The sequence below is a fragment of the Rhinopithecus roxellana genome, chromosome 13 (genome assembly GCF_007565055.1).
Source record: "Rhinopithecus roxellana isolate Shanxi Qingling chromosome 13, ASM756505v1, whole genome shotgun sequence".
NCBI classification, from domain to species: Eukaryota; Metazoa; Chordata; class Mammalia; order Primates; family Cercopithecidae; genus Rhinopithecus; species Rhinopithecus roxellana.
This window is the reverse complement of record NC_044561.1, coordinates 97,891,487-97,911,286: the sequence shown is the minus strand read 5'-3', so window position 1 is coordinate 97,911,286 and position 19,800 is coordinate 97,891,487. Positions and strand designations below refer to the sequence as shown.

The 19,800-nt window shown below is 45.8% G+C and overlaps 1 long non-coding RNA gene across 3 annotated transcripts; it reads right to left on the bottom strand.

Annotated features, from left to right (window-relative positions):
* Positions 1-1,382: 1,382 nt before the first annotated feature.
* LOC115892888 lies at positions 1,383-18,287 on the bottom strand. 3 transcript variants are annotated; one of them, XR_004052803.1, is made up of 4 exons: positions 18,151-18,276; positions 5,086-5,171; positions 3,327-3,442; positions 1,383-2,022 (listed from the first exon to the last, which is right to left on the bottom strand). It is a non-coding gene; the product is annotated as an uncharacterized LOC115892888 (long non-coding RNA). The 3 variants fall into 3 exon arrangements; XR_004052805.1 differs by lacking the exon at positions 5,086-5,171 and having other exon boundaries at positions 18,151-18,287; XR_004052804.1 differs by lacking the exon at positions 3,327-3,442.
* Between the last annotated feature and the right edge of the window lie 1,513 nt (positions 18,288-19,800).

Below are 19,800 nucleotides of genomic sequence, written 5' to 3'. Positions count from 1 at the left end.
CTTTTTCTTTTTATTTAAATAATAGGGACAGGATCTTGCTATGTTGAACAAGCTGGTCTTGAACTCCTGGCCTCAAGCAATCCTCCCATCTCAGCCTCCCAAAGTGCTGGGATTATAGATGTGAGCCACCACGCCCGGTCAACTAGTGAGCATAGATTTAAATCTCCCCACATAAATATGTGCATCATTCAGGGACTTGACAGGTGTGTGCAAACGGGGTCATGGAAGACAATTTCATAAAAGTTCCCTTTGCAAATGTGGAGGCTGCAATAAGGGACCTCAGCAAGGGATGGTGAAGCATCTTGGGGGTAGCAATTGAAGGTCCCCTGCTACAGAACTCAGAAAGACTTGCCACTGTAGCAGAGGGTTACCAACAGTACTTGTGGTCTTCAGTGAACAAATGCAGCCTCTGCAAACCCCTGGCAAAGAGGGAGTAGGCAAGGAGAGAACCAGAGTTAATTCCCCCTGCCTCTCTCTTATTCTCCCCTCAGACTCTTACTGGTGCTTCCCATTGGATGAACCCAACCAAAGACAAAGAAACGAGTTCCCTGACAAAGTCCGTAAAGCTTCCCAGGGCCAGAGGGAGGCAGAGAAGGCCAGGAGGAGGATGTGACAGCTGGAGAATACATGTCCACAAACAACACAAAGCATTATTTAAGAGAATTTAAATGGTATCATGCTTTTACATTGTTTTTGTTTGTTTTTCTTGAGACAGAGTCTCACTCTTATTGCCCAGGCTGGAGTGCAGTGGAGCCATCTCGGCTCACTGCAACCTCTGCCTCCTGGGTTCAAGCGACTCTCCGGCTTCAGCCTCCTGAGTAGTTAGGATTACAGGCATGCACCACCATACCCAGCTAATTTTTGTATGTTTGGTAGAGACGGGGTTTCACCATGTTGGCCAGGATGGTCTCTAACTCCTGACCTCAAGTGATCTGCCTCTCTTGGCCTCTCAAAGTGCTGGGATTACAGGCGTGAGCCACCGTGCCCAGCCTAATTCATGCATTTATTTGAACTACTCTGTAGTATTCCATTGTTTTACTATCCCAAGAAATGTTGCAATGAACAGGCTTAGGTACACACGCACTGACCCATAAGCTCAAGAACTTGCTTGGGTATTTATACAAAAGTAAATTTGCCTGGACGTGGTAGCTCATGACTGTAATCCCAACACTTTCGAAGGTCAAGGTGGGCAGATCACCTGAGGTCAGGAGTTTGAGACCAGCCTGGCCAACATAGAGAAACCCCATCTCTCTTAAAAATACAAAAAATTATCTGGGCGTGGTGGTACACATCTGTAATTCCATCTACTCAGGAGGCTGATGTATGAGAATCGCTTGAACCCAGGAGGCAGAGGTTGCAGTGAGCCGAGATCGCACCACTGGACCCTAGCCTGGGCAACAGAGCAAGACTCTGTCTCAAAAAGAACAACAAAAAAACCTGCTTAAAAAAAAAAGTATATTTGGTGAATTGAAATTATGTACGTCTCAACTTTACTAAGCACTGCAAAATTGTTCTCTATTGTAATTATTCCAATTTTTCCCTCCCACAGACTGAGTATAAAAGCCTGTTTCTGGTTCTCCACCCTCACCACAGTTAGTGTTATCAGGATTGAAAAAGTTGCCAATCTAATGGCTCTGAAATTGTGTCTCATTGTTATTTTAATTTGCATTTCCCTACTCTATACTTTTCTATGCCTCATAATCTCCAACGGTGACATTGAAATAATGACAAACCTTCTATTATCACAAAGCACATATTAATGCTGCTAATGTTCACAGAATCAATGGCCATTACAAGATGTGCCTTCAGTTGATTGCTCACACCTCAGACTCCTTGAGTTTTCCATACATACAGCTCATGAATGCCAGATTACGTGCTGAGCGATTTCATGAAGGAATGCTTGCCAATCAGCTTCATGAGAAAACGATTCAAAATGGTGTTGGTTTCCTGTGTTTTCTTGTCACTTTTGAAGAATCCTGTTGAAATGCAAGTCACTTATGGAATGAGCTCCAAGATCTTTTTCTTTCCCACATGAAAAAGACAAGATACGAAACAGCAGGTGTTAGAAGGTTTGTGTTTGTTTAAAATTTAAACACATATAAAATGCTTATGAGAGTGTGCCTCTGGGGAGGAAACATAATTTCAGACTTACAGTGGGAAAGAGATTTAGTTTTCATATAGAACTTTTGAAAATTTTTCGCTTTTGTTTGTTTCACCACCTCCAAATAGGCTAACAAACCAAAGAATATGATCTGATTAAAACACAATTTGTGACTGTCTTAAAATCCCAAATTCTTTTGTTTTAACTTGCCATTAAATGAATGATTAAATACTGTTTTGGTCCACTGCGGCTGTTATAACAGAATATCATAGCCTGGGTGGCTTATAAACAACAGAAATCCATTTCTCCCAGTTCTGGTAGCTGTGAATTTCAAGAACAAGGCAATAGCAGATTCAGCCTCTGGTGAGGGCCCACTTCCTGGTTCATAAATGGCTGTCTCTTGCTCTAATCTTGCATAGCAGAAGGGGACAGGGGAACTCTCTGGCGTCTCTCTTTTTTTTTGAGACAGAATTTTGCTCTTGTTGCCCAGGCTGGAGTGCAATGGTACGATCTTGGCTCACCGCAACCTCCGCCTCCCAGGTTCAAGCGATTCTCCTGCCTCAGCCTCCAGAATAGCTGGGATTACAGGCATGCGCCACCATGCCCGGCAATTTTTTGTATTTTTAGTAGAGATGGGATTTCTCCATGTTGGTCAGGTTGGTCTTGAACTCCCGACCTCAGGTGATCCACCTGCCTCAGCCTCCCAAAGTGCTGGGATTATAGGCTTGAGCCACTGTGCCTGGCCTGGGGTTTCTTTTATGAGGACACTAATCCCTTTCATGAGGACTCCACCCTCATGACCTAATCACCTCCCAAAGGCCCCAGTTCCTAGCCCATTGCACTGGGGATTAGGTTTTAATGTATGAATTTTGTGGGGACATGAACATTCAGTCTATAGCAAATACAGAGCATGTGAAAAGGAAATTTCTAAAATCAGATATTTCCTTTTACTATAAACAATACACATTCTTCTTTGTGTTTAAAAGTCATCATAAATGGAGGCCAGTTTAACGCCCTGGAAAAGAAGGACAAACAGTTGTCAAACTACTGTAAAATTGCTTAGAAAACTTTAGGCCAGTCTCATGTTTTTATTTCAAGGAAGTTGTGAAATTTACTTTTCCATCTATAAAACAGATAGCAGTATGATTGTGCTCTGTTGAAATCTATTTTTTATTTAGAAAAAATGTTCCATTGTGCATTCCTCCCATATGAGCAACACATTTACCTAGGAAGATAGCAGATGATTTTGTAACCCTAGGTATCCGCAGGCATGATCACTTTGTCCTCTGCCACTCCTGTGATAACTCCCTCCACGGTGCCATGAGTGCTTTGCCCTGGTCCCTGGGAAGGGACACACGTTTTTTGGATGAGTGAAAACATTTTCCTGGGAGCGAAGCAACTATCCAGATCAATCAAATTCTTTTCCCCATGGACTCAAACACACATTTCCTACCTAACAAGTTTTTTGTTTGTTTGTTTGTTTTGAGACGGAGTCTCACTCTGTCACCCAGGCTGAATGGAGTGAAGTGGCATGATCACAGCCCACTGCAACCTCCATATCCCAGATTCAAGTGATTCTCCTGCCTTAGCCTCCCAAGTAGAGACTGGTCTCAAACTCCTGACCTCAGGTGATCCATCGTCTTCGGCCTCCCAAAGTGCTAGGATTACAGGCATGAGCCACTGCGCCCGGGCTGCTTCTTTTTTTTTTTCTGAGACAGATTGTCACTCTGTCACTCAGGCTGGAGTGCAATGGCAGGATCTCCATCTCAGTTCACTGCAACCTCTATCTCCCAGGTTCCAGTGATTTTTATACCTCAGCATTCCAAGTAGCTGGGATTACAAGCATGTGAGACCACGCCGGGCTAATTTTTGTATTTTTAGTAGAGATGGAGTTTCACCATGTTGGCCAGGCTGGTCTCAAACTCTTGACCTCAAGCGATCTGCCCACCTCAGCCTCCCAAAGTGCTGGGATTACAGGCATGAGACACCATGCCTGGCTTCTACCAAGAATTTTTAAAAATATTTTTTTTTCATTGATCAATACCTGAAAAAATGTTTCATTTTAAGGTAAGGTGTATCTTGGCTGGTTGTTTTTTGGGAGGTGATGTTAAAGGCACTATTATAATAATAGATATGCTAGATATGATTGTTATTTTATGTACCGTTTCAACATACATATAGACAAAATCATGCAATAATTTATACAGTATTTAAAATTTTGAAAGCAGTTTTATAAACTTCCTCCCCTCCTTCCTGCATAACAAGTTCTTTTGAACCTACCAGAACAATTTATTTATTTATTTTTCTTATTTTTTTTTGAGACAGGGTCTCACTCTGTCACTCAGGCTGGCATGCAGTGTTGTGATCACGGCTCACACCCAGGCTCAAGGGTTCCTTCCACCTTAGTCTCTCGAGTAGCTGGGACCACCAGTGCACGCCACCACGCCTGGCTAATTTTTTACAGTTTTGGTAGAGACAGGGTTTCACCATGTTGTCCAGACTGGTCTTGAATTCATGAGCTCAAGGAAATCTACCCGTCTTGGCCTCCCAAAGTGCTAAGATTACAGGCATGAGTCACCGTGCCCAGCTGTTCAAGGACAATTTAGAAATCAAAATCCATATGGCTAATTCTATTCATTTACTCATTCTTTCTCCCGGATTTTTACTCAACAAGCATATATTGAGTGTACATTGTGAGCTAGAGACGGGTTAGGTGCTGGGGATAGAAAGATGAAAAATCCCAGTAAGATGTCACAGTATAGTAGAAGAGACAGGATATATGGATAGCTAAGTGCAATAAAGCCCTACAAGGGCTGTGAGAATCAGCTAAATCCAACCTAGAGCATGTGTGTCAGTTAGCTATTACTGTGTAACAAACAGCCCATAAATTCTTTATAGCATACGGTGCCATTTTGCTCATGCATCTAGGAGTTGTCTGGGTGTCAGCTGATCTAGGCAGGCTCAGCTGGGATGACCTGACTTACCTCCATGTATCTCTAATCTTCTTACACATGTTCTTTTCATTCATATAGCAGAGGGGCAGGCAGGAACACATGTGGCTTCTTAAGGCCTAGGCACAGAACTGGCACATTGTCACTTCCCATTTTTCACTGGTTAAAGTAGGTTATGTGGCCCAAAACCAACGAGTCAATAAATATATTCCATCCATCTAGGGGGATGGATCACACATTTACTGAGAAAATGGCATGAATAAGTGGGGAGTGAGTGAAGTATTTCAATTAATAATATGACCTTTCAGAGATGGATACAGAATGAGAAATAATTGGCTGAGGTTCGAGCAAAAGATGCTGAGGAAAGTGGTGAGCATCTATATTTTTTACTCTTATAAGTGGTTCACTATCCCCTCCCCTTTCCTCCCCTCCCCTCCCCTCCCCTCCTCTCCTCTCCTTCCTTTCTTCTTTTTTTTGGAGCAGGGTCTCTCTCTGTAGCCCAGGCTGGAGTACAGTGGTGCAATCATAGTTCACTGCAGCCTCCTGGGGCACAAGCAATCCTCCCACCTCAGTCTCCCAAGAAGCTGGGACTACAGGCATGTGCCACCATGCCTGGCTAATTTTTAAAATTTTTTTGTAGAGTCTGGGCACAGTGACTCATGCCTGTAATCCCAGCATTTTGGGAGGCCCAGGCAGGTGGATCACTTGAGCCCAGGTGTTCGAGACCAGGTTGGGCAACATGGTGAGATACAAAAAATTTAAAAATTAGCTCGGCATGGTGGCATACACCTGTAGTCCCAGCTACCTTGGAAGCCAAGGTGGGTAGATCACTGAAGCCTGGAAGGCAGACGTTGCCATGAGCTGAGATCACACCACTGCACTACAACCTGGGTAACAGAACGAGACCCTGTCTCAAAAAAATATATAAATACATACATAAATAAATAGATTTTTTTGTAGAGGGAGAAAGTCTCACTCCTGGTTGCCCAGGCTGATCTTGAGCTCCTGGGCTCAAGCAATCCTTCTGTGTCGGCCTCCCAAAGTGCTGGGATTACAGGTGTGAGCCACCGTGCCTGGCCATGGTTCACTATTATTTCATTCATTTTACTTTGTTCTCTTCACATAGATTGTAAATTCCTTGTGAGCAGAACTATAAGTTACATGTGTTCGTGTTCCTCTCCACACTTTGGCTTATACTGGTTTATTAATGGATTGACTATTAACAATAGACTCAAGGAATAGAAACTACAAAGAAGATACCATTCCTGGTTGGGTGCACTGGCTCACATCTGAAATCCCAGCACATTGGGAGACCAAGGTGGGTGGATCACCTGAGGTCGGGAGTTCGAGACCAGCCTGGCCAACATGGTGAAACCCTCATCTCTACTAAAAATACAAAAATTAGCCAGGAGTGGTGGCGAGTCCCTGTGGTCCTAGCTACTCAGGAGGCGGAGGCACGAGAATCACTTGAACCTGGGAGGTGGAGGTTGCAGTGAGCCAAGATCATCCCACTGCACTCAAGCCTGGGCAACAGAGCAAGACTCCATCTCAGAATAATAATAATAATGAAAGACACGATACCATTCCTTTCAGAAATGTCTGTTGCCTTTTGTAATCATAGTGGTCAAAACTACTAGTTGAATTCAATGAACCTACCTGAGATAAAACTTCTGAAATGCCTGGATTTCTACTGTGTTGGAATTTTTATCCCTTATTTCACTATTTCTCATTTAATGGTATCTCTTGGATTGCAAAATGATGTGATTTGCCTTCTTTATCTCTTTAGAAGAAATAACTCAGTGTCTACGTCTGCCTCATCAAAGTATCAGACTCCACATTAAACTAAAGAAATTGTCAAAAGACAGTAGTTATAGGATGAAATTCAATTTTTCAGAAGAGTGATGATAAATATTCTCAGGTGTGTGTGCATCCTACCAAACTACCTGGCTTTGCTGGCAATAAAAATACATTTCTTAATTTTTAAATTTTTAAAAATAAAGTCAAGGTCTCCCTATGTTGCCCAGGCTGGTCTTGAACTCCTAGGCTCAAGTGATCCTCCCACCTCAGCCTTCCAATGTGCTGGGATTGCAGGTGTAAGCCACCTTACCGGCCATACATTTTTTACTTCCAGAAAGAAGAGTAGAAATTGTCGGTTTCAGTTTCTAAGTCTCTGTATTGGTCACATCTGTGAAATTGTCTCAGAGCAACCATCTTTTGCATGTATGTATGTACGTATTGGTTAGTGTGGGTTGAGTTATACTGTGTTGAAAGCCTCAGAATCATTGCTTGAAACATCATGTTCATTCGGGGTTAGCTAGGGCTCTGTGCCTGGTCACCATCAGCCTCCTTCTAGATCACAGACCAATGGAGCACCACCATCTTGAGCATTGCTGGCCATCATTGCAGAAGGAAAAGAGCTCTGGAGGGTCTTACACCATCTATTAAACCTTCAACCCAGGCTGGGCGCAGTGGCTCATGCCTGTAATCCCAGCACTTTGGGAAGGCTGAGGTGGGCAGATTACTTGAGACCAGGAGTTCGAGACCAGTCTGGGCAACATGGAGAAACCTCATCTCTACTAAAAATACAAACCAAAAAAAAAAAAAAAATTAGCCAGGTATGGTGGCCCATGTTTGTAGTCCGAGATACTTGGGAGGCTGAGGCAGGAGAATTGCTTGAACCCGGGAGGTGGAGGTTGCAATGAGCCAAGATTGCACCACTGCACTCCAGCTGGGTGACAGAGAGAGACTCTGTCTCAAAAATAAATAAATAAATAAATAAATAAATAAATAAACAAACAAACTTTCAACCCAGAAGTGGCTCTTTGCCTTAAATTCATTGGCCAGTATTAATCACATTATTCACTTAACAATGAGCCTGGGAAGCTCATGAGGGATCAGAAAGTATAATCCTCTCATTTACCTGGAAAGAGGAGAACTGGAAGAAAGAGAAGTACCAGAATATTTGGCTACTACACCCCTATTTACCTTGTTAGTTTCCTGATTCTTAAGGGAACTGGGAATTCTGAATAGACAGTGAGGAAGTGCAGGAAAAAGTGGGAAAGAACAGGTTACTCGGAGCCTTCACCTGAGCCAAGCTTGCTGAAAATGTGTGAAATCCGTGACGCCTCAACTCTGCCTAGTCTGAATGCTCTGCCGAACCTGGTTCCTCTGACTTACTCGTTCTGTGTCCTAAGCCTCAATTTCTTCAACTTTAAAATGAAGATGATAGTAGAACCTACCTTAGAGGGGGTGTGATGATTACATAAGATAATACATGCGAGTGACTTGGAACAGCACTGTAAAACTTTCTGCAATGATGGAAATGTTCTATGCTGTCCAATACAGTAGCCACTGGCTACTGAATGCTTGGAATGTAGCTAGTGCAACCAAGAAAATGAATTATTAATTCTGTCACCCAGGCTGGAGTGCAGTGACATGATTTTGGCTCACTGCAACTTCTGCCTCCCAGGTTCAAGGAATTCTCCTGCCTCAACCTCCGGAGTAGCTGGGATTACAGGTGCCCACCACCAGGTCTGTCTACGTTTTGTATTTTTAGTAGAGACAGGGTTTTCACTATGTTGTCCAGGCTGGTCTCGAATTCCCGACCGCAAGTGATCCGCCCACCTCGGCCTCCCAAGGTGCTGGGATTACAGGTGTGAGCCACCATGCCCAGGCTGAGTTATTAATTTTATCTAATTTTAATTAATTTAAATTTAAATATACATCACCACATGTGGCTATGGCTATTGCTATTGCACGAGACAGTGAAGACTTAAGACTTTGGCCTGGCACCGTGGCTCACATCTGTAATTCCAGCACTTCAGGAGGCAAAGGCAGGAGGATCACTTGAGCCTGGGAGTTCAAGATCAGCCTACGCAACCTAGTGAGATCCTGTCTCTACAAGAAATTGAAATAATTGGTTGGGCACGGTGGTGCATATCAGTAGAACCGGCTATTCAGAAGGCCAAGGTGAGAGGATCATTTGAGCCCAGGAGGTCAAGGCTGCAGTGAGCCGTGATCTCACCACTGCATTCCAGCCTGGGCGACAGAGTGAGAACCTGTCTCTCAACAAAACAAAACAAAACAAAATAAACATTGTTTAACACATAGTGAGCATTCAACAAGGGTTAGCTAAGTGTTAAATTGCTACTGCCAGAGTGGGAGAAGGAGACTCAACAGAAGTCGAAGAAAATGAGAAAATGTCTAGATTTGAAGGAATGACCTCCCACAGAGCATTGCCCCCCTTCACTTTACCTTCAGGTAACAGCTTCAAAGAGAAGATCTGCAACCATCTAAAGGAAATGGTGGGGATGCTGTGTTTCTCTTAGTCACCTTTGCTTGGGCAAGAAGTCACTCCTCACATAGAAAGACTTGGCCATGGGCAGCAGCCCAGGTGGGAGGCACACGGGTGCACACTCACCTCACCTTCCAGTTCAGCACCGGCTCCCTTTACACCCTAGCTGCCCTGTGTCCTCATGCTGAGCCCACTGCAGATCCTTGTCCTGCCCAGGACTTCATCCTCCTTGCCTCTAGATCTCCAGTGTCCAATCAGTAACTGCATCAGTTTCCCAGGGCTGCCATAACAAAGTATCGCAACCTGAGTGGCTTCTCTGACATTTCTGGAGACCAGAAGTCAAGGTGTAGGAAGGACCGTGTGCTCTGAATGTTCTAGGGGGAGAATCTATTCCAAGCCTTTTTCTTAGCTTCTGGGCATTCCTGGGTTCTTACTTGCATTGCTCCAATCTCTATCCCTGTCATCACAACAGAGCACTCTCCTTGAGTATCTGTGTTTCCTTTTGTGACTGTGTCTTGTGTTTCTTCTCTCTCTCTTTTTTTTTTTTTTTTTTTTTTTTTGAGATAGGGTCTTATTCTGTCACCTACCCAGGTTGGAGTACAGTGGCACGAACTTGGCTCACTGCAACCTCTGCCTCCTGGGCTCAAGCGATTCTCCCACCTCAGCCTCCTGAGTAGCTGGGACTAAGGGCGCATGCCACCAGACCTGGCTAATTTTTGTATTTTTGGTAGAGATGGGGTTTCACCATGTTGCCCAGGCTGTTCTTGAACTCCTGAGCTCAAGTGATCCACCCACCTCAGCCTCCCAAAGTGCTGGAATTACAGGCATGAGCCAGCACACCTGGCCTCTTCCCTTCTTACCAGGGCACCAGTCATATTGGATTAGGGCCCATTTCATCCAGTATGACCTCATCTTAACCTGATTGCATCTGCAGGGACCTTATTTCCAAATAAGGTCACATTCACAGGTAGCAGGGGTTGGGACCTTAACATATCTGCTGGAGGGACACAGTTTAGCCCACAACAGTCACCATTCCGTCATGGGCCTATTTTCTGCTGGGTGGCAGCTACTTTATTTGTCACAGTTTTGAGGAGGACACTTGTCATTCTGTGTGTCTGGTATCCTTCTCCTGAGAATAACTGAGCTGCTGCCAACATGAAGATGGTTTAGGGCACAAAATTTAAAAAGGCACTCCCTTTGGGTAGACAAATTGCAAAATTCGTGCTCACTCCATGTGATGAATTACAGACAGTTTGCACCCTCCCTTTCCTGCTTATGCAAAGAAGTGTTGTACCCTTTCTCCTTCCCTTTGTGTCTGCTTGAAATTGGGTCTGATCGGAATTGGGTTTCGTCACTTGCAACCAAAGAATCCCGACTGACATAGATGGTACTGGGTGCCATGAATTAATGTGTTGCCTCTCGTAACTAACTTCCCGGAGGTAATCCATTCACTTGAATGAAGATTGGCACGCTGTGACCAGCAGTGCAACTTTACGGCTTTGGCTGTTAGGGACCTCCATGCCCCTCTAGGTCCAGTGTAGGCTGTTCCCTGTTAGACCTGCAGGGGGTGCTCTTGTTGCCCACCATGTCCCCTCGCTCTGACCTCTCCATCAGGTGGGGCCCTGCTCATGGCCCTCTGGAAGTAGGGGCCCCTACTCCCTCACAAGAGGAAGCCAGCTGCTCAAGGGTTTCCTCTTGCTGCCAGAGCCCACCTTACCACCCATATGGCAGGCCAGAGTGTCCAGGACTTGGCCCCACACTGGAAGCAGCCCTTACTGCCTGGCTGATGGGAGGTGGTATGTTCAACACTCCAGCTGCCTTTCCCGGCAGGGGCAGTGTGCAGAGGTGTGTTCCACACTGGCTCCCAGAGGTCCCCTGAGGACAAATGCAGCTCAGCTCCCTTTCTCCCCAGTGCCTTAATTAGCTACTCTCTGTCTCAGTCTCCGCCCTCCCCCTTTCTGCCCCCGCTCCCCTTTCCCCTCCTCCCCACTGGTGTTTCCTGGAGCACCTCCCACATAAGCTACTTGCACAAGAGTCCTTGTCTCAAAGTCAGCTTCCAGGGGTTTCTACCTTAAAATAAGACCTATGCCCAGGGTCATCACATGAAGACCCCAGTCAGTCGCTGACTAGGCGGACGGCCACGGGTTACCTACTCTGGGCTACGGGTTACCCACTCTGGTCCTCAGTTTCTGTCTGGAAAGAAGTAGCCAGTCACGCTAAAGGGGGAGTTCTTTTTGGACAGGCTGTTAGAGAGGCTGATTCAATCATTGATTTTTTTTTTTTTTTTAAAGAAAGCTCTTTTTTTTCTCTGAGTATAAAAGTAAAACATGACGATTATATAATTTCGAAAAGCAGAAAAATAAATTTAGTCCTGGCATGGTAACTCAGTTCTGTAATCTCAGCACTTTGGGAGGCCAAGGTGGGCAGATCACTTGAGGCCAGGAGTTCAAGACCAGCCTGGCCAACATGGAGAAACCCCATGTCTACTAAACATGCAAAAACTTAGCCAAACGTTGTGGGGCACGCCTGTAATCCCAGCTACTCAAGGGGCTGAGGCACGAAAATCACTTGAACCTCGGAGGCAGAGGTTGCAGTGAGCTGAGATTGCACCACTGCACTCCAACCTGGGAGACAGAGAAACTCTGTCTCAAGAAAAAAGAAAAACCAATTTAAAAAGTTAAAATTACCCAAATTCCACCACTCAAGGATATTTTCTTTGAAAGCAGAGGGCACAGGGTAGCCTTGAACCCTAATGCACTCTGCTTTGGCTCTGGCTATGCTGCAGGACTGTAGCCCTAAGATTTCTGCAAATGTCCAGTTGCTGTGTGTAGACGCAGCTTGAAATAAACTGCTTGTACAGCATGAGGAGGAAATGTGACTGTCGGACCCTTATGTAACAGAGTAGGAAACCCTGAGTGTAAACAGGGTTTTCTTTGTCGAGGAACGGAAATTGGTTACCAACCAGTGCTTTCAAGAGCATACTAGGAGCTAGGAAAAGAAACAGGAAGTCATAGAGTGGAACAAAAGAAATTAGGAAATGAAAATCTATAGCCTCAGCATGAAGTTTATGAGGTAATTGGACTGTTCTTCTCAAACTGTGCTGGACAAATCTGGGAAGGAAGATTGATTTCTGATCCTAGGAAGACCTGCGGTATGGACCATCAGGTCAGGCACAAGTGAGGCCTGGTTACATGTTTAATAATAACAGAAAAAGTTCTGCAAAGGCTGTATCCATACGGGGAGCTAGAGACCAGGTAGAAATACCATATGAAGGCAACAACAGGAAGTAATAGGAACAATAGGGAAAATGGGCCGGGTACAGTAGCTCATGCCTGTAATCCCAGTACTTTGGGATTGAGCCCAAAAGTTCAAGACCAGCCTGGACAACATGGTGAAACTCTGTCTCTACAAAAAGAAAAAAAAAAAAAAAATACAAAAATTATCCAGGCATGTGGTACTGGCCTATAGTCCCAGCTACCTGGGAGGCTGAGCTGGGAGGATCACTTGAGCCCAGGATGTAGAGGCTGCATGCCGTGATCGTGCCACTGCACTCCAACTCCAGCCTGGGTGACAGAGCAAGACCCTGTCTCAAAAAAACCCAAAAACTTAAAATAGGGAGATTATACTGTATTATATGGGTGGTTCCAATTTAATCACATGATCCCCTAAAACAGAGAATTTTCTCCAGCTGGAGTCAGAGAGATGTGGCAGAAGGAAAAGCCAGGGAAGTTTTAAGTGTGAGAAAGACTTGACCTGCAAAGGGGCCATGTGGAAAGCATGAGAAATAATGCAGGAAGCTTCTTGGAGCAAAGACTGGCCCTCAGCTCACAACGAGCAAAGAAGGTGGGACCCCAGCCCTATGACCACAAGGAACTGAATTTGGCCCACACCTGAAGGGGATCCATCCCCAGAGCTTGCAGTAGGGAACACAGCCCTGTCACCACCTTGAGTGAGGCTTTCTGGGACCCCAAGCAGATGGCTCAGTTGAGCCAGAGTTTGTGAGAGTGGGGCTCTCACCTACAGAACTGTGAGACAACAAATGAACATTGCTTTAAGCCACTAAATTTGTGGTAATGTTATAGCAGCAATAGGAAACCTACACCCTGACATGTCAACTAACCACTGCAAGCCAGTGTGAATATAACCTTCATGGAGTGTGTCCCAGGCCATGGGCAGAAAAGGGAATAGCCAGCTCTGCTAAGGAAAGTGAAGAAGGCTTCTCAGAGAAGGCATGCTTTGGGTCCTCCAGAGGTGGACCCTGAGATGAGATTCCAGTGCAAGCAATGGTTTTAGGTGATGCTCCCAGGAAACACCAGTAAGGAAGTAAGAGAGAGACAGAAAAAGGAAAGAAGTCAATGAAAGTGAGTCAGGGTTGGGTGCGGTAGCTCATACCTGTAATCCCAGCACTTTGGGAGGCTGAGGCGGGCAGGTCACGAGGTCAGGAGTTTGAGACCAGCCTGACCAAGATGGTGAAACCTCGTCTCTACTAAAAATACAAAAATTAGCCAGGCATGGTGGCAGGTGCCTGTAATCCCAGCTACTCTGGAGGCTGAGGCAAGAGAATTGCTTGAACCCTGAAGGCAGAGGTTGCAGTGAGCCAAGACTGTACCACTGCACTCCAGCCTGGGTGACAAGAGCAAGACTCCATCTTAAAAAAAAAAAAAGGGAATCAGGCTGGACATGGTGGCTCATACCTGTCATCCCAGAACTTTGGGAGGCCGAGGCAGACTGATAACTTGAGCTCATGAGTTAGAGACCAGCCTGGGCAACATGATGAAACCCCGTCTCTACAAAAAACACAAAAATTAGCTGGGAACAGTGGTGCATGTCTATAGATCCAGCTACTCAGGAGGCTGAAGTAGGAGGATTGCTTGAGCCTGGGAAGTCAAGACTGCGGTGAGCTGGGATCACGCCACTGCACTCCAGCCTGGGTGACAGGGCCATACCTTGTCTCAAAAAAAAAAAAAAAAAAGAAAAAAAAAAAAGACTTATCAAGGCAGCTGGAGCTTTATCCTTCTTGGGGATGCTGGGAAACTGTGGATTGTGTCTGGGAGGGATGGAGGGACGGGGATTTATGCATCCGCTTCCATCAACATTGGTTGGGAGCCTCTTTTGGGGATATTAATTCCCTAGCACTCAGCCCTTCAATGTATGTATGCAGAGCAGGTACCAACAGTTTCAGAAAGCGCTCAGGCAAAAGGTTGCAGGTGCAGGTGCTAGCACTTGGAAGTCTGATTGACGTGCACTGAACCAGTGAGGCCAAGGGGCCAAGGGAAGGGGGAGTACCTGCAGCATTTGAAGCAAGGAGTGAGGGTTTACCAGGCAAAGACCAGAGCAAGTGTTTCAGGCAGATGGAAATGGTTATGCACACAGAGGCCCAAAAACATGCAAAAGAGTTTTGTGAAGTGGCTAGAGGATTTGAGTCTGGAGTCGGACAGACAGGTTTGAATCCTGACTCTGCCTCCTCACTGCTTGTTCTCCTTCGGCAAGTCACTCCACTGCTCTGAGCATTAGCTATATGATGGGAATTATGGTAGGACCTGCCTCATTGCGTTGTCACAAGGATTAAATTATTTTATTTTTATTTATTTAATTTTTTGGGATGGAGTCTCACTCTGTGGCCCAGGCTGGAGTACAATGGTGTGATCTTGGCTCACTGCAACCTCTGCCTCCCGGGTTCAAGCAATTTTCCTGCCTCAGCCTCCCAGGTAGCTGGGGGATTACAGGCACCCGTCACCACCTTGCCTGGCAAATTTTTGTATTTTTAGTAGAGACGGAGTTTCCACATGTTAGCCAGGCTGCACTTGAACTCCTGACCTCAGGTGATCCACCCACTTCAGCCTCCCAAAGTGCTGGGATTACAGGCATGAGCCACTGTGCCCGGCCACAGGACTGAATTAGGTAATGCTTTAAAAGAGTATGGCACCTGGCCAGCCCCCCGATAATGATAAGCAATAGTTTTGTTGTTGTCCACCAATGGGCGAATGTTGGCTAGTTGGCAATGCCCACATGAGACAAGGGATCCAGCGGGGTAGTAGCCCAGAAAGGTGGGTAGCAGCTTCGAGGTACCCTGTGAGGTATTTCAACTGTAGGCTTACCCGGGCTGAACCAAGCACAGCTCACACTTGTAATCTCAGTGCTTTGGGAGGCTGAGGGAAGAACACTTGAGAGGCCAGGGGTTCATGACCAGCTTGGGCAATAGGGAAAGACCCAATTTCTACAAAATAATAATAATAATAATAATAGGCACAGTGGTGAGTGTCTGTAGTCCTAGCTACTCAAGAGGCTGAGGCAGGAGGATTGCTTGAGCCCAGGAGTTCGAGGCTGTAGGGTGCTATGATTGTACCACTGTACTCCAGCCTGGGTGACAGAGCGAGACCCCATTAAAAAAAAAAAAAAAAGTGAGAGGCCAGGTGCAGTGGCTCGCGCCTGTAATCCCAGCACTTTGGGAGGCCGAGGCGGGTGGATTACCTGAGGTCAGGAGTTTGAGACCAGCCTAACCAACATGGAGAAACCCCATCTCTACTAAAAATACAAAATTAGCCGGGCATGGTGACACATGCCTGTAATCCCAGCTACTCTGGAGGCTGAGGCAGGAGAATCGCTTGAACCTGGGAGGCGGAGGTTACAGTGAGCCAAGATCGCACCATTGCGCTCTAGCCTGGGCAACAAGAGCAAAACTCTGTCTCAAAACAAACAAAAAAAATAGAGCTGGGCATGGTGGCTCATCCTGAATCCCAGCACTTTGGGAGGCCGAGGCAGGTGGATCATTTGAGGTCAGGAGTTTGAGACCAGCCTGACCAACATGTGAAACCCTGTCTACTAAAAATACAAAAAATTAGCTGGGCATGGTGGTGCATACCTGTAATCTCAGATACTTGAGAGGCTGAGGCACGAGAAATAGCTTGAATCCGGGAGACGGAGGTTGCAGTGAGCCGAGATTGCACCACTGCACTCCAGCCTTTTTTTTTTGCACACATAAAAGGTGGGCAGGAGGGGGAGGCTTATTTTTACGGAATATGAAATAACCTGAAATGAGCCTGAATCCGTGGATCCCAACGAGTCTGAAAAAAATTTAGGAGGTCCAAAAACTTGGCTAGGAAAAGAATCATTCCTATTTTCACTAACTTCCAGCTGAAACTGACCTTCCCCTCCCATGAAGAATGTGGGCAACAAACCACAGCAACATTAGCAGGATTGTGATTTTGTCACAAGTAAAAACAAACAAACAAACAAAAAAGCCCCCAGGTATTTCCAGATTGCAGACATCTTAAAGTATCATCTATACCCATTACTACTTCAAAATAATGTTTTTTAGACCTGTTTTTAGATTTAGATTTTTGCTTGTTTGTTTGTTTTGAGACAGAGCCTCACTCTGTTACCCAAGCTGGAGTGCAGTGGTGTAATCTCAGCTGACTGCAACCTCCGCCTCCTGGGCTCAAGTGATTTTCCTACCTCAGCCTCCCAAGTAGCTGGAACTACAGCTGTGTGCCACCACTCCTGGCTGATTTTTTTTTTTTTTTTGGTAGAAACGGGGTTTCACCATGTTTGCTGTCCTAGTCTCGAACTCCTGACCTCAGGTGATCCACCCATCTCAGCCTCCCAAAGTGCTGGGATTACAGGCATGAGCCACTGTGCCCAGTCTGGACCAGGCTCTTTAAAACCTCCCACAGACAGAGATATTCTGTGCTTTTACCCCTTCTTGCTGTGATCTTGTTGTGACCAATGTAATTACAAGGGTGGAAGGACCATAGAGGCCATATCCCATTAGGATTGGAAAGGGCCAGGCCCTGCTTAGGTTGTGCATTTGTTCTTGGATGAATCACAACAGACGCTGATGTATGGCTGGGTCATGTTCTCAGCTCTGGGAGTGAGGATATGGCCCCATCAGCCTCATCAAATCATGTGGAGTCTATTAGTTTCTATTGCTGATGTAACAATTTACCACAAATTTAGGGGCTTGAAGTTGCACACATTGATTATCTCCCAGTTCTAGAGGTCACTAGTCTAAAATGGGAACCACTGGGCTAAAATCAAAGTAATGGCTTGGCTGCCTTCCCTTCTGGAGGCTCTAGGAGAGAATCTGTGTCCTTGCCTTTTCCGCCTTCTAGGGGCCACCTACATCTCCTGGCTTGTGCCGTATTCCTCCATCCTCAACAGCAGCAACCTCCTCATGCTCTTATTTTTTTGGTTCTCATTTTTCTGTCTCCCTGTTCTATTTATAAGGACTTTTGTGTTTATATTGGGTGTACTGGATAATCCAGGATAATCTCCCCACTCCAAGTCAGCTGATTAGCAATTTTAATTCCTTCTGCAACCTTAATTCCCCTTTTTCGTGTAATCTAACACAGTTACAAGTTCCAGGGGTTGTGATGTGAGTATCTTTGGAGGCTGTTATTCTGCATACTATATAGAATCAACACAATCACATTGAAGTGGAGAAAAAAGTAGTTCCCCAAAGGAAGGGATGTTGCACAGGCAATAAGCGTCTGTCTTCTACCACAAAGATTTAAGGGGGCCTGTGCACCCCTCTTGCTGCACTTCATGTATGCTTTTATTAAGCATTTGTAGCAGGCGTTTGTGATGTCCTATGTCACATCTCTGCAACTCACCTGATTTCAGTGCACCCTTGATAGACAGTTCTATGTACTTTGCCAGTATTATTTCTCAAGCATATATGGAAACCTTACCTCTCTGCTTTCTTTAAGATAGTAGAAGCCAAATTCAGGTGCAACCTGAAAGTATCAGGGAATTGATAACCTGGAAGCTACCCTCACCCCATGTGGAATGGGATCAGTGCTTACCTCCATCTGCTGGTGGAGTTCTTCCTCCTCTTCCTCCTCCTCCTCCTCCTCCTCTTCTTCTTTTCCTTCTCCTTGTCCTTGTCCTTCTCCTTCTCTCCCTCTGTCGCCCAGGCTGGAGTGCAGTGGCATGATCTCAGCTCACTGCAACCTCCACCTCCCAGGTTCCAGCGATTCTCCTGCCTCAGCCTCCCGAATAGCTGGGACTACAAGAATATGTCACCATACCAGTTACTTTGTGTATTTTTAGTAGAGATGGGATTTCACCATATTGGCCAGACTGGTCTTGAACTCCTGACCTCAAATGATCTGCCTGCCTCGGCCTCCCAAAGTACTGGGATTACAGGTGTGAGCCACCGTGCCCAGCCCAAGTGGAGCACTTCTTGGTGTGCTTTCTTCATGGTTCCTTCGAAGGTCCCAGCGGGATTCACACACCTCATTCAAACACCTCGTTTTGGCTTTTCTCCCTTTTTGGTTTCTTTCTCCCTATTCCCTACTCCTGCTTCCTGGCATCACCTCCCAAATAAACTACCTGGACCCACACCCTTCTCTCAGATTTTGCTCTTAGGGGAAACCCTATTAGACAGCACATATTCCTGATGTTTGTTGGAGAGTTAGTGATGTGGCTGTCTGCACGGTGGAGCCCTGCCAGTGCAAACCAGTGCAGTTTGTTTACAGGCACTTGCCCTGATGGGTTAGTGTCCATTCTATTGGCTGATGCTCACGCCACAAAAGTCATCTGGCACTACTGAGGTCCATCAGCACAGTAACATGAATCATTGTTACTGACGCACCCTTCTTGGCTGCTTATGAGGTTCTAGTTCAAGACCTATGGATAAGGAGTATAAATATCATAAGATGCAATCCTTGGGGTCATGTGCTAAAAGGTCTGTGTACCTAAAATGGGGAGGAAAGGTTCTCTGAGGTCACCTTAAAACAAATAGTTCAGGCTGAAAGCAGGGTTGTTTATTTGAATTCTGGCAATCACCCTGGGAATTTATTTATATGCCAAGGGAAACGCGAGGACAGTGGACTCTAGAAACCTTGTGCCCCAAGCTGCAAAAGACAGCAGGCTTGGGCCCAGAGAGACACCAAGACCTTGCGGAAGACTCAACGAATACCTGATGGCCGAGTGCAGTGGCTCACACCTGTAATCCTGGGACTTCGGGAGGCCGAGGCAAGTAGATCATCTGAGGTTGGAAGTTTGAGACCAGCCTGACCAAGACAGTGAAACCCTGTCTCTACTAAAAATACAAAAATTAGCTGGGTATGGTGGTGCACACCTGTAATTCCAGCTACTCAGGAGGCTGAGGCCTGAGAATCACCTGAACCCAGGAGGCAGAGGTTGCAGTGAGCTGAGATCACACCACTGCACTTTAGCCTGGGCGACAGAATGAGACTTGGCCTCAAAAAATGAACAACAACAAAAAACCCCGCCTGATGACTTTTGATGGGTGTCAAGTGTTCTCTGTCAGCTGATGGGGACATAATTTAATCTACGTAGTAGATGGAGATCAGGTAGAAGGCACGAAGTCTCAAGGAGACTTTTATCAGCTCTCTAGGTCATACAGCATTCACCTGCCCCACTGCCTGACCCCATGCAGCATGGGGCCATTCTCTTCGCCTCCATTCTCAGAATCTCAATTGGTCACC